Source organism: Felis catus, chromosome F2 (assembly GCF_018350175.1).
Source record: "Felis catus isolate Fca126 chromosome F2, F.catus_Fca126_mat1.0, whole genome shotgun sequence".
Lineage (NCBI taxonomy): Eukaryota > Metazoa > Chordata > Mammalia > Carnivora > Felidae > Felis > Felis catus.
In genome coordinates this window covers 50,477,720-50,491,044 of record NC_058385.1, presented here as the reverse complement: position 1 = coordinate 50,491,044, position 13,325 = coordinate 50,477,720, and the positions used below count along the sequence as shown (strand labels likewise).

Genomic DNA, 13,325 nt, shown 5'->3' with positions numbered 1-13,325 from the left:
GTTCGAGCCCTGCGTCGGGCTATGTGCTGACAGCTCAGATCCTGGAGCCTGCTTCTGATTGTGTTTCCTTCTCTCTCTGTTCCTCCCCCACTCACGCTCTGTCTGACTCTCTCTGTCTCGGAAATACATAAACATTAAAAAAAGATTTTTTTGAAAACAGTCAGAGGCTTAACTAACTGAGCCACCTAGGTGCCCCTTTCTTCTTTCCTTTTATTTTCTGTTGAAAAATCCTTATTTACATATCTCAAAATCAAATAAATATGCCTCATGTTTTCCAATAATTTTACAGTGTTATCTTTTATATTAACTCTGTACTGTACTTGAATATATTTTGTCTTAAGTTATAGGGTAGAGAAAATCTGATTTTTCCAAATTAATAAATTAATTTGGGACAAGTTGACATGTTTACTATGTTACGGTCTCTTTCAGGAACAAGACATTTCTCTCTGCTTAGCTAAAAATATTTAGCATAATTATGTATAAATATCAGGCCTCAAAATGAATATTAGTTAATAAAATTTAAAATTATTAAAATATTGCAGTTTCATGTGGTTTTTCTTTTTTTTTAATGTTTTTTCAATGTTTATTTATTTTTGAGAGGGAGAGAGACTGAGCGTGAGCAGGGGAGGGACACAGAGAGAGGGAGGCACAGAATCCAAAGCAGGCTCCAGGCTCCAGGCTCCGAGCTTTCAGCACAAAGCCTGATGTGGTGCTTGAACTCACAGACTGCGAGACCATGACCTGAGCCGAAGTCAAAAGTTTAACTGACTGAGCCACCCAGGTGCCCCTCATGTGGTTTTTCTTATTTTTCTATATGATTTTATGATAACTATGATTCTATTTCAAGCCACTATTTGTCAGCTGAACATCCTGACATTTTCGGTTCCTCAACATGCACACCCTTGCTGACTTACAACCGAGGACTTGCAGATTCTTGGTTAGCTCTGCCATGAGTTCCAAAAGTAAAAATTGACAACTTTGATTTACGTTCTGTTTTGCTATTAACTATATGACATAATGAGCATGGAATATCTTGCTCCTTCATGGACTGGAGTAGGAAGAGAAGGATCATCAAATAATAGGAATTACCAGGAATATAAAACATTATTAAGATTCACTACTGTAAAGTTGCCAATTATTCCACAAGTTGAACTATACATTCAATGCTATGCCAACCAAAACCATTCCAGATATTTGGTAGAAATTGGCCAGGTGTTTCTAAAATTGATATGGAGATTGACAGAGCCAAGTTTAACCAAGACACCTTTAAATGAACATTTAAATAACAATTTAATTAAATAAACAATTACATTTTTTTTAACATTTATTTATTTTTGAGACAGAGAGAGACAGAGCATGAACGGGGGAGGGTCAGAGAGAGGGAGACACAGAATCTGAAACAGGCTCCAGGCTCTGAGCTGTCAGCACACAGCCCGACGTGGGGCTCGAACTCACGGAGTGCGAGATCATGACCTGAGCCGATGTCGGCCGCTTAACCGACTGAGCCACCAGGCGCCCCTTAAATAAACAATTAAATAAACTTTTAAAACTCATGAAAGAGAATACGGAATACAGAATTTGCAACTCTTACAAATAAATAAGGAAAAGTGAAACAATTCAAGAGAAAAATAGGCAAGAGACTTAAAAAGGAACTTCATAAAAGACAGCAGGCTGAAAACCAAAAAATATATGTAAAGATGCTCCACCTGACTAGACACCACAGAAGTATAATTTCAAGATACCACTGTGCACCATAACAGAATGGCTAAAATTTGAAGAAACGAAAATGCTACGTTGACAAAAGTTAAAGAAAAACAGAAACTGATACACTAATACACTGGTGGCGGCCGTATACATTGGTACAATTGTTTAGGAACCTTCAGCGTTTTCTACAAAATGTAACGTATCACACCCTGACAACTTCACTCTAACAGAAGTGTGTCTGCAGATGCATCAGAAGACATTTATCAGAATACCCATCGCATTATCATAATAGCTCAAACCTGGCAACAGATCAAATGTTCATAAATAGAAGGGTGGATAATTATTTTGTGATATATCCATACAGTGAAACACCTTAGAGGAATGATAGTAAATGAACTAAAGCTACATATAACAAATGGATGAATTTCATCAACGTTATGTTGATCAAAAGCAACTAGAAGCAAAAGAGTATGTGCCATATGATTCCTTTTACATAAGTAAAGCTCAGAACAGGCAAAATTATTCCATCAGTCGGAAGAATGGACATGTTTGGACAGGAGGGAAGGGCTAGAGAGTGAGAAGGTCTCAAGGGAGCTTCAGGATGTTGGTAAGTTTTTGAATTTCTTAACTGGGGTAGTGGTTACATAGGCTCTTTCATTTTGTGATGATTCACAAATTATGCACAATTATGATCTGTTGCTGTTTTGTATATTTCAGTGAACTAAGTTTAAGAATACATCATATTTATTGTATCAAAGTCTTATCCTGGTACATTCAGCTATCTTTTCTGTCTAGGAATATGTATGACTTGTATCAATATAATCTACGTAAATATATGCGAGTGTATGTATATTGAGTGATAGACATATAAATATATTATTAAATATGTATGTGAATTTAATTGTTATTGTTCTGTAGATGATAACATATCCCCCCCTTTTATCTTTCCATCATTTCCTGTTGCATTCTGGATGCATTCGCAACTTTTGTTCTCTTCAATATCAAGGGTCCTATTTCCTGTGATACTAGTTACCCTCCCACTGCTATTCAAGCTGCCATCAGTAATGCTACTGCATCTTTAGTTTCCTTGAGGACTTTACTTAGTTACAAACACTCCTCCTTACCTTCTGACATCCTCCAAGCCAGCTCTTTCTGTTTTCTATACCATATATATTTTTATATATTGTTCCATATACTCTTTATTTGTAAATTTAGTAATGAACCAAAACAGATGATTTCTTCATCTGAATTTTTCTTCACACTCCTGAGGAAAATCGTTTCCTCAAATTATTTTTCTTCTGCACCTAGAGTACTAGGAATAATTACGAATTTCAAAATATATTTATAGGCTGCTTTTCATATTTGTCGTTCATTATTGAAAACATTGTGGTCTGGTCAGTAGCACCATCATGACTTCCCTTTACAAATTCCCTGACAGGCATTACAAACCTGCTAAGATCTTAACCTGGAGCCAAGTATTAGTTATACCTTATTATACTATTCAGTTTTGAGAGGGAAAAAAATCTCTCGGCACCCCTGCCCGGCTTTCAGGAAAAACAGCAGAATTTGATCCCAGACAAAATTATCTATTAGTCTTTCTCCTCTTTCTAGAAAGGTGAATGGAAAATTACAAACCACAGAGCAAACTAATTGCACAGTCCTTGTAGTCTTTGTTTCTTATTCCTGTCTAGCTCTTCAATGCTAATCCCAGAGACACAAAATTGAGTCATTATTTCTGTTCCCAGCCAAGATGTCCTCTTGCGTCTTGGTAAAGGGATGAGGAAAAAGGAAAAAAAAAAAAACTTTTTTTTTTTTTTTACATTTTTGGTGAGAATAGGAGAGAAGATAAGGACCTAAGTGGCCCTTCTCTTTTTATAAAGCAGCTCCAAGAGCAGGACCAAGCTCCCTTCTCCATTACCAAAACCTCATGAATCTGCCTTTTGTGTGGAAAGGTAGTAGAAGGAAAGGGAATTACGAGACTCTTCCCATCTGCCTACCTTATGAGCCACGTTCTTTGGTAAATAGATTTTCTTTCTCTCAGGTCCAACAAATTGTTCATTATTCCTGTTTTCCATTGTTCTTAAAACTTGGCATCTTATTTTTCATGACTACTCGATGTAGAGGCATGATAGAGTAAATCAAGCATTTTGTCTCTCTAATCATCATATTCCAGAAGCATTGTTTAAGAGGCTTTTGCTAATGGCAACTTAACTTACTTCAGTAAGGAAAACTGTTTCTCCCCACCTGTCCCGGTGTCAGTTGAGTCCGGCCATGGGAGTAAAAATACACAGAAGTGATGGCAGGAGGCATATCAGTAGCAGAAAGGAGGGTATCGGCAGGAACTGTTGCCTGACACACAGAGAGGTAAGTGATTCAGTGTTTCCAGCCACCACTACTCTCCAGGTTCAGTAACTTTTCCTCTCTAAACTTCATCCAGTAACCTCCTGCTTCTACTTCACCTTCAAGGTTTGGTCCCAGGAAGTTCCCAACACAGGTCACTGTGACTCACAATAGAAACATTAGTACAAGGATAACATTAGAGCTATCTATGGATTATTTGGCTTTTTCCTGAGGAAATCACCCTTATTACTTCTATGGAAAAAGAACCCAAGTTACAAATAACCAACTTGAAAACAAAAATTTTCAATTATTTTTTCTTATTTGCCCGTGGACAGCTGTCTGACCAGGTTGAGTGTAAAATGTTCTCTAATTAAAATTAGAAACCAGGGACACCTGGGTGGCTCGGCTGGTTAAGCATCGGGCTCTTGATTGTGGCTCAGGTCATGATCTCACAGTTTGTGACATGGAGCCCCACGTCCGACTCTGCACTGACAGTGTGGCGCCTGCTTGGGATTTTCTCTCTCTCCCTCTCTCTCTCTGTCCCTCTCCTGCTTGTGCTCTCACTCTCCCTCTCTTTCTCAAAATAAATAAATAAACATGAAAAAAAATAAAAATAAATAAAGTTAGAAACCAACTTATTTTTAAAGCAGCCACCGTACAAATAAAAGATTGCTTTGTGAGTGTGTGTGTGTGTGTGTGTGCGTGTGTGACTTGATTTTATAGTTGCTGGCAGAGAACCAATGCTTTAAACTATGAAGGTAAAACTACCATCCAGTTTACTTACCCCTATAAACAATTCACTTCTCTATTTTATTGTGTAAGTTTCTTGAGTTAGTATTACGATAATAAGATAATTTTAGTCAATTACCAAATTGCAGCACAATTTTACATGCGAAAATGGAGATGTTTTTAATTTGAACTAATTACTGGATAAAGGCTTTAGGTGTCTCTATTATCACACAGACAAGATATACGACAAAGCAAAATTAATTAAATGTTGCCTTACTAAAGAAATTGGCACAATGACCAAAATTGGCATCTGATCATCTTTCCTTAAAAATACCTGAACGTGCATACTAAGAAAGAGGAAAAGTTCACACATTTCTAACCTGGTAGAGACACAGTTCAATAAAGTGAGGAGAGATATGTATTCAATCACCAGCTATAGCAAAGGAATTCTTCAATATTTGGCTTACAATTTTTTTAATTACTGGAAAGGATAGCAAATACGCACAATAATTTTGAAAATAAATTAATGAACCCTAAAGAGAGAGAACAGAGATAAGAAGTCAAATTCTTATTTTGGCAACAAGAATCTGTGACGCTGAAAATTATTTGAACAGATCTGGTCTTAAGTGTCTTTATCTTTATAACCATACGATCTTTGAAGTCCCTTTCAGCTTTACCATGTCATGATTATAACAAATTACACATTCTAAAGGAATGAAAAAATACCAACGGATATATAAATGGTAGTTTCTGTAACACAGGAAAGGTAGCCATATTTATGGGAATACCTAATTTTATGAAATATATTTGTTTCCGAAAAATTACCTATAATATTGAAGCCAGAACAACAATAATGACAACAATAGTGGCAGCAGTATGATTGAGTGTCATTTATATACCAGGCACTTACTAGTCACTTCACAAAGGATTTTGTTTATTCTTCCTAATGGCAATACAAGGTGAGTTACACTCATATCTCTATTACAGGGATGCATAAAATAAGGCTTGGATAGGTTAGTTTCCTAAAGTCATCCAGACAGAAAGTAGCACAAATAGTTCCATAATATATGCCTCTGATCCAAAACCCTCTTTTTTTTTTAAGTTTTCTTTTTTTTTCAATATATGAAGTTTATTGTCAAATTGGTTTCCACACAACACCCAGTGCTCATCCCAAAAGGTGCCCTCCTCAATACCCATCACCCACCCTCCCCTCCCTCCCACCCCCCATCAACCCTCAGGTTGTTCTCAGTCCAAAACCCTCTTAACACTAGTGCCAGAAGCCTCTCTGCAGAGAAAATGTTAGCATTGCCTATCTTATTTATTAATTGGCTTTCATCATAAAAAGTATTTATATTCTGTAAGTTAATTTTTCTCCAAAATTTAATATACATTTTGTTATTAAAACTTTTAAAAGGAAAAAAACAAAACTTTTTTTTTTTTGAGAGAAGCACAGAGACGCAAACTGGGGAGGGGCACAGAGAGAGGGAGAGAGAATCTTAAGCTGGCTCCACACCCAGTGCAGAGTCTCATGAGGGGTTCAATCTCATGACCATGAGATCATGACCTGAGCCAAAATCAACAGCCAGATACTTAACCAACTGAGCCATCTGCATCCCAACAAAACTTAAAAATTTTTTTTATGTTTATTTATTTTTGAGAGAGAGAGACACACACACACACAAAGCATGCGTGGGGGAGGAGCAGAGAAAGAGGGAGACAGAATCCGAAGCAGGCTCCAGGCTCCGACTTGTCAGCACAGAGCCCCACACGGCACTCCAACCCATGAACCACGAGATCATGACCTGAGCTGAAGTTGGATGCCTAATCAGCTAAGGCACCCAGGCGCCCCAAAACAAATCTTTTAAGAGAATATTTAAGCAGAAGATAATGTTTACATACATAAGGATGTTCACTAAAATAAAATATACTGATTTTAAAGTAGAATAATATAGGATAATGTTGAATTGAAAAATATGTCTGAAGTCAAAATATTATCAATTATCAGAACATAATGTAGCTGAACTTAAATATCCATTTTTATCAAACCTCAGTGTGTGACCTCAGAGTTTGATTTCCAACTTATTATTTGTGTGATTTTGAACAAGTAATTTATCCTCTCATGCCTAAACTTTCTCTTCTACAAGTGATTTAAAATACATATTTAAAAAAAATTCTTTGGATTATTTAGTGGCATAATATATATGAATTCACGCTGCAAAAGTTAAAGCACTAACAACAGTACTGATCAAGAGAATGCCATGTAAGACTGTCTGTCTTTCTGACACTATTTCTTTATAGGGGCCTCTGACTCAAAATAAGTAGGTGAAACACTGAAAAATGTTGATAATACTAAAATTAATCTGAAAACTAGTATCCTTCTAAACTGTTTCTGGGGAATTGATACAAACTTTTGACAACGTCTTTTGAAATTGTGAAATGTGCCTACCCTTCAATCCATAATTTCCACTCTGGGAATTTACCCTAAAGCAGTATTTGCAAAACTTCCAAAGGACCGAAAGTTTTTTATACTAACAATAACAATGCCCCCCCATATGTGCCCCACATTACAAATTATAATTCATCCATACATTGGAAAATTATACAAGATATAGGAAAGAAGAAGATCTTATAAACACTGAAATATGAAGTCCAAGATGTATTGTTACATTAAAAAAGGGAAGTCGTAAATTTGTATGTATATCGAAATACAAGTTTGGAAAAAACAATTTATTTAGGTTTGAGTATGCACTGAAAATGGATTAGAAGGCCATACAGCAAGGGATTAGCAGTGCCTGGCGGTGTGGACTGAGATGGGTGATGTTGGGCAGGGCAAATTTCACATCTTATATGTCCTGGTTTTGTTTTTTTCATTATAGATAGGTATTTTTTAGGAATTCGATATTTTAAATAGGTTGCTACTATGAAAGAAAATGTACAAATGGAAAGAGAATGAGGTCAGGAATGAGGCAAAGAAGAGAAAGCAATATTTTGTTTATCCAAGGAAAAAGCACTTGTTTTCTGTAACATGCTCAGAGATAAATAACAGAAACACATATTTATAAAATAAATATTGGTCTACAACTATGTGTGGTGAATCTTTGAGATGCTTCTGTTTCATGTTACAGAATTTATAGCACTACAAATTTTTTAGTAGTACTTTTGAGATTTGAAGGCCAGCTATGGTGGAATGATGGCTTAATGCTGAAAATGTGGTGTATGGTTGAGAATATAGAAAAGTCCATATGAAAAGGAGATTTGCCTTCAGATGATGGACCAGGAGCTCAAGGATTTAAGGCATCATGTTATTATTACTTGATTCCAAATGGAATTTCCCTCATCACTGACTTTTCCCTCAACCAATACAAACAAGCCCATGTCAAATTGTTCACGGAACAATGCTACCTCAGTGCAACGTCATTCCTTCCCTGTAGAACTTCTCTTCTTCATCTATATAGTAGTCCCCCTTATTGACAGGGGATTCATTCCAAGACCCCCAGTAGATGCCTGAAACCACAGACAGTACTGAACCCTATGCATACCATGGTTTTCCTGTATGTAAATACCTATGATAAGGTTTAACTTATGAATTAGGTATAGTAAGAGATTAACAGCAATAACTAATAATCAAATAGACCACTTATAACAATGTTACCCTAATAAAGGTTATGTGAAAGTGGTCCCTCTCCCCCCAAAATAGCTTTTTGTATGTACTCACCTTTCTTCTTGGGACCATGTGAGATGATAAAATTTGCCTGTGTGAGGAGATGGTGGGACGTGAATAACGTAGATGTGACGTAGCATTAGGCTACTACCGCCCCCCGACCCAAGTCAGGAGAGATCATCTGTGTCAGGACTGCGTGATGGTGGTAACTGAAATCTGCGGAAAGCAAAACCACAGATAAGGGGGGATGACTGCAATCTAGAATCATCATCTCAGCTGCGTTGACACCCTCACAAACTACCTTCCAGCCATGCCTGATGTCTCAAAAGTGTCCGATGAGTCATAACTGTGGCTGTGTTCTCAGCGCCAGGGAATTTTCAAGGCTCTATTTCTCAGTCCCCACTCAGCTCTTGTTTACCTGATTATTTTATCCGGCATTATACCCTCAGACACAGCTGAGCCTGCCTGTCTGGTTAAGTTTGCGATCAGACTGTCACTGCTCCCTCGTCTTCTCTTCCTTTAACTCATCAACCGTCTGCAGTAGGAGTTTCGTTCGCATCACAGTCATCTCTTACGTAAACTCTTGGCAGTAGCCTCCCAGACCTCATCCTAAGTGTCACTTCGTTGTGATCCATTCTCCACAATGCTGTCAAGTATTTCTTTGTAGATCTGATCATATCACTTCCTTGCTCAAAATCTTTGCTAGCTCCCCACTGTCTAAAGTACAATCAATTGTTGAGGATATCAAACCAATAATTACACTCTTTAAGAGAGCGTTTTTTAGGAAAGCACTGTATACTTAACATATAAAATATAACCAAAGCTATTTTTTAAAGTCGTAATTGTAAATGTCTTTTAAAATTAAAAACAATGAATACAAATGAACTTAAGAATTAAAAACCAGAAACTAGAAAAAGAGCAACAAAATAAACTAAAGTATAAGAAATTACAGAAAATGGCAAATAAATCTAGTAGCTGTCTCTTTGGGGAGAAAAAGCAATGAAGTAGTTGTACTGTGGTAAGCTTAATTTAATATAAAAGAGAAAACACAAACAATAGAATAAACAATGCAGAGCAGATTTAAAATTGTAACAGAATAATAGCTTTAAATCTATTCAACTCTATTTTTCTAAAACAGGAGATCTTGGTTAAAAAAACATTCCTAATAATTTCTTCAGGAAATAGAAATTAATGAAACTAACTCAATAATCCTAGGAGAACTAGAGAATTACCCACAAAAGGTACATGACCTAGGTAGTTTCAAAAGCCAGTTATATTAAAATACCCAAGGAATTTATGCAATCTTATTAAATGTTTCAAAGCATACAATAAAAAGGAACACTTTCCAATTCATTTTATAAACTAATTATAACCCTAAGAATTTAATAAAGATAGAGTAAAAAGGAAATAAGCAATTAATTTCACCTTTGAAATAGAGGCAAAAACCCCACATTTAATAAATAATATGTAAAAAACAAGCATATTTTAGAATAGTATTGCATAAACAATTCAATATTAGAAAATTAATAATTAATTAAAACATCCATGTGATCATATAGATAGATGCCAGCAGATGTTCCATGGTAAAAACACTAAGCAAAACAGGAATACAAGATACTTATTAAACATAGTAAGGATGTTTTATTACAAACCAACAGTCCATTATCGTAGCTAATGGTGAAACAATGGATACACAAGCCATGAAATCAGGAAATAGCCTAAAATTATTCTCTTAACTCTGTTATTTACAGTAATTCTAGAAGTGCTAGTCAATGAGGCCAAAAAACAATGTATAAATTAAAATGTATAAATGTGTATCTATCAGCTGTATTATTATTTACATAAATAAAATTTGCCTTTTTTTTTTTTTTGAGACAGAGAGAGAGAGAGCAAAAGAAACAGCACACAGGAGCAGGGGAGAGGCAGAGACATAATCTTCAGCAGGCTCCACGCCCAGTGCAGAGCCCTACATGGGGCTTGATCTCACAACCAGGAGATTACGACCAGAGTCAAAATCAAGAGTAGGATGCTCACCTGAATGGGCCACCCAGGCACCCCTAAAATTTGCCAATTTTAAGTGTACAATTCAATGAGACCTGACAAACATACACAAGTTTGTCACTGTGACCATAATCATGACATATGCCATCAACACCAAATGTTCCCTTGTTGCCTTTTGAAATCAACCACTTCATCTTATGCATTACCCTAGCAACCGCTGTTCCACATTCTGGTTACTATACTTTTGCTTTTTCCATAAATACACATAAATAGAATCTTACACCAAGATAAGGTATTTTGTATTTGGACTCCATTTAGCATAATGCTTTGGAGATTTATTCATGTTGTTGAATTTATTAGTAGTTAGTTCATTTTTATTACTGTTAGTAGTTCATTACATGGATATACCACAATTTATTTACCCATTAACTTGTTGGTGGACAACTTGGATTATTTCCAGTTTGGAACTACTCAGATAAAGCTTCTATAAAATGTTATTGTATGAATATATGTTTTCATTTTAAGTAAATAGCTAAAAGAGGATTGTGGACTAGTGCGTAATTGTATCTTTAATTTAAAAACAAACCGCCAAACTATCCCATAGTGGCTATAAAATTTTGCTCTCTCAACTGGAAAGCTTGGAAACATTCAGTAATGTCTTTTAGTTTCAGCAATTTAAGAGGCTATGTACAGGTATCTCCTTGTAGTTCTAATTTGTGTTTCCTCAATGAATAACGATGTTGAGCATCTTTTCATGAGTATATTTGACATTTATGTATCTTCTACAGTAAAGTCCTTGTTTCAAATCTTTTGTCCATTTTTTTATTGGTTTGTCTTCTTAAGTTGAAAGAGTTCTTTATATATGCTGGATACATGCCCTTTATCAATTATATGTTTTGCAAAGGTTTCTTCCAGTAGATGATTTACCTTTTTATTTTCCTAATGGTATTTTTTGAAGGACAAAATATTTAATTTTGAAATTTAATTAATCTTTTTTCTTCTTTTTTGGATTTTTGCTTATGTGAGTTATGTGTAAGAAATGTTTGCCTAACCCAAGTCACAAAGGTTTTTTTTCTTGTTTTTGTATAGAAGTTTCATGTTACATCTTACATTAGGCTTGTGATTCATTCTGAGTTGATTTTTATGTTTAGTGTGAGATAAGAGTTTTGCATGCAAATATGCAATTGCTCCAGCATGATGTGTTGAAAAGATGATCCTTTTTCCATCAAAATACCTGGGCACCCTTGTCAAAAATAAATTAACCATGTATTTGTTGGTCTTTTTTCTTAGGCTAATTGTTCTGTTCTATTTATCTATATGCCTATCCTTATGCCAATACCACATTGCTTTGATTACTGTAATTTCACTGTAAGTTTAGAAATCAGGTAGTGTGAATCCTTCTTGGCTCATATTTTCAATTTTTTGGGGGGGATATTCTAGGTGCTTTGTATTTCCATAAAAAGTTTAAAATCAGTTTTACAATTTCTAAAATTAAAACTATTGGGATTTTGAATATGACTGTATTAAACCTATTGATAAACGGGAAAAATTGACATCTATAAACTTGAACCATGAACAAAGACATATCTCTCTGTTCATATGTCTTCTTTAACTTCTTTCAGCAATGGTGTGTAGTTTTAAGTGTACAGGACTTGTACATACTTTGTTAAATTGATTTCGAGGTATTTCTAATTATGCATTGTTAATTTAGAGATACACAATGGATGTTTTTATATTAACCTTATACTTGAAACTGCTGAACTCATCTATTACTTCTAGTAGATTTGTTTGAGAACTCTTAGGGCTTTCCTAAACAGACATAACCATAAATGAAGATATTTTTATTTCTTTCCTTCCAATCTGTAAACTTTTTTTTCCCTTATGGCTCTGGCTAGGACCTCCAGTACAATGTTGAACAGAATGGTGAGAGTGGATGTCCTTGCCTTGTTCATGATGTTATAGAGAACACTCCTTTGTTCACCACTGCATATAATATGAGCTGTAAATTGTTCCATAGATGTATTTCATAGCTTTGAGGAAGTGTCCTTCTTTTTCCTGAGAATAATTTGCTGTAAGTTTTATCACTAATGGGTACTGAATTTCATTAAATGCTTTTCCTGTACTATTGAGATGATCCATATAATTTTTCTCCTTTATTCTTTTGATCTGGGAAAATATATTGATTTTTTATGTAGAAACAACCTTGCATTTCTAGGATAAATCCTATTTGGTACAATACCTTATCTTTTTTTAAGTTTACTTTTATTTATGTTGAGAGAGAGAGAGAGAGAGACAGAGAGAGAGAATGCACCCACATGTGCAAGTAGGGGAGGGGCGGGGGGTGGAGAGAGAATCCCAACCTGACCCGTGCTATCAGCCAAAGGCCCAATGTGGAGCTTGATCTCAGGAACCATGAGATCAAGAGCCAAATGTTTAACCAAATGAGCCACCCAGGCACCCCATAATACATTATCTTTTAAAAATATATTATGCATAATCATCCTTCCATATTGTTGAATTCATTTATGGGAAGATGTTGGTCTGAAGATTTCTTTCTTATAATATATTTGTCTGGTTTGGGCACCAGAATAATAGTGACTTCACAAAATGAGTTGGTAAGTGTTCCTTTCTTTTTTATTTAAGAGTTTGTGTGGAATTGCTATTATTATGAAATGTTCGAATTTACCAGTAATGCTATATGAGCCCGGTGTTTTCTTCTGGGGAGGGTTTTAAAGTATAGGTTAAATTTCCTTAAAAGATACAGAGCTAGTCTGGTTACCTTTTTCTTCTTTAGTGAGCTTTAGTAGTTTCTGTATTTCAGGGTATGTGTCCACTTTATCTGAGTTGTCAAATTTATTGACTTTAAGTTGTTCATCATAATCCATTATTA

At 35.4% G+C, this 13,325-nt stretch overlaps 1 long non-coding RNA gene across 1 annotated transcript in view; it reads right to left on the bottom strand.

The window, feature by feature from the left end:
• Positions 1-13,325, bottom strand: part of LOC109496155 — a 212,534-nt gene that overhangs the window by 181,831 nt on the left and 17,378 nt on the right. The window contains exon 2 of the long non-coding RNA XR_006592182.1: positions 8,489-8,650. This is a non-coding gene — a long non-coding RNA (uncharacterized LOC109496155). The remainder of the gene's footprint in view (positions 1-8,488; positions 8,651-13,325) is intronic.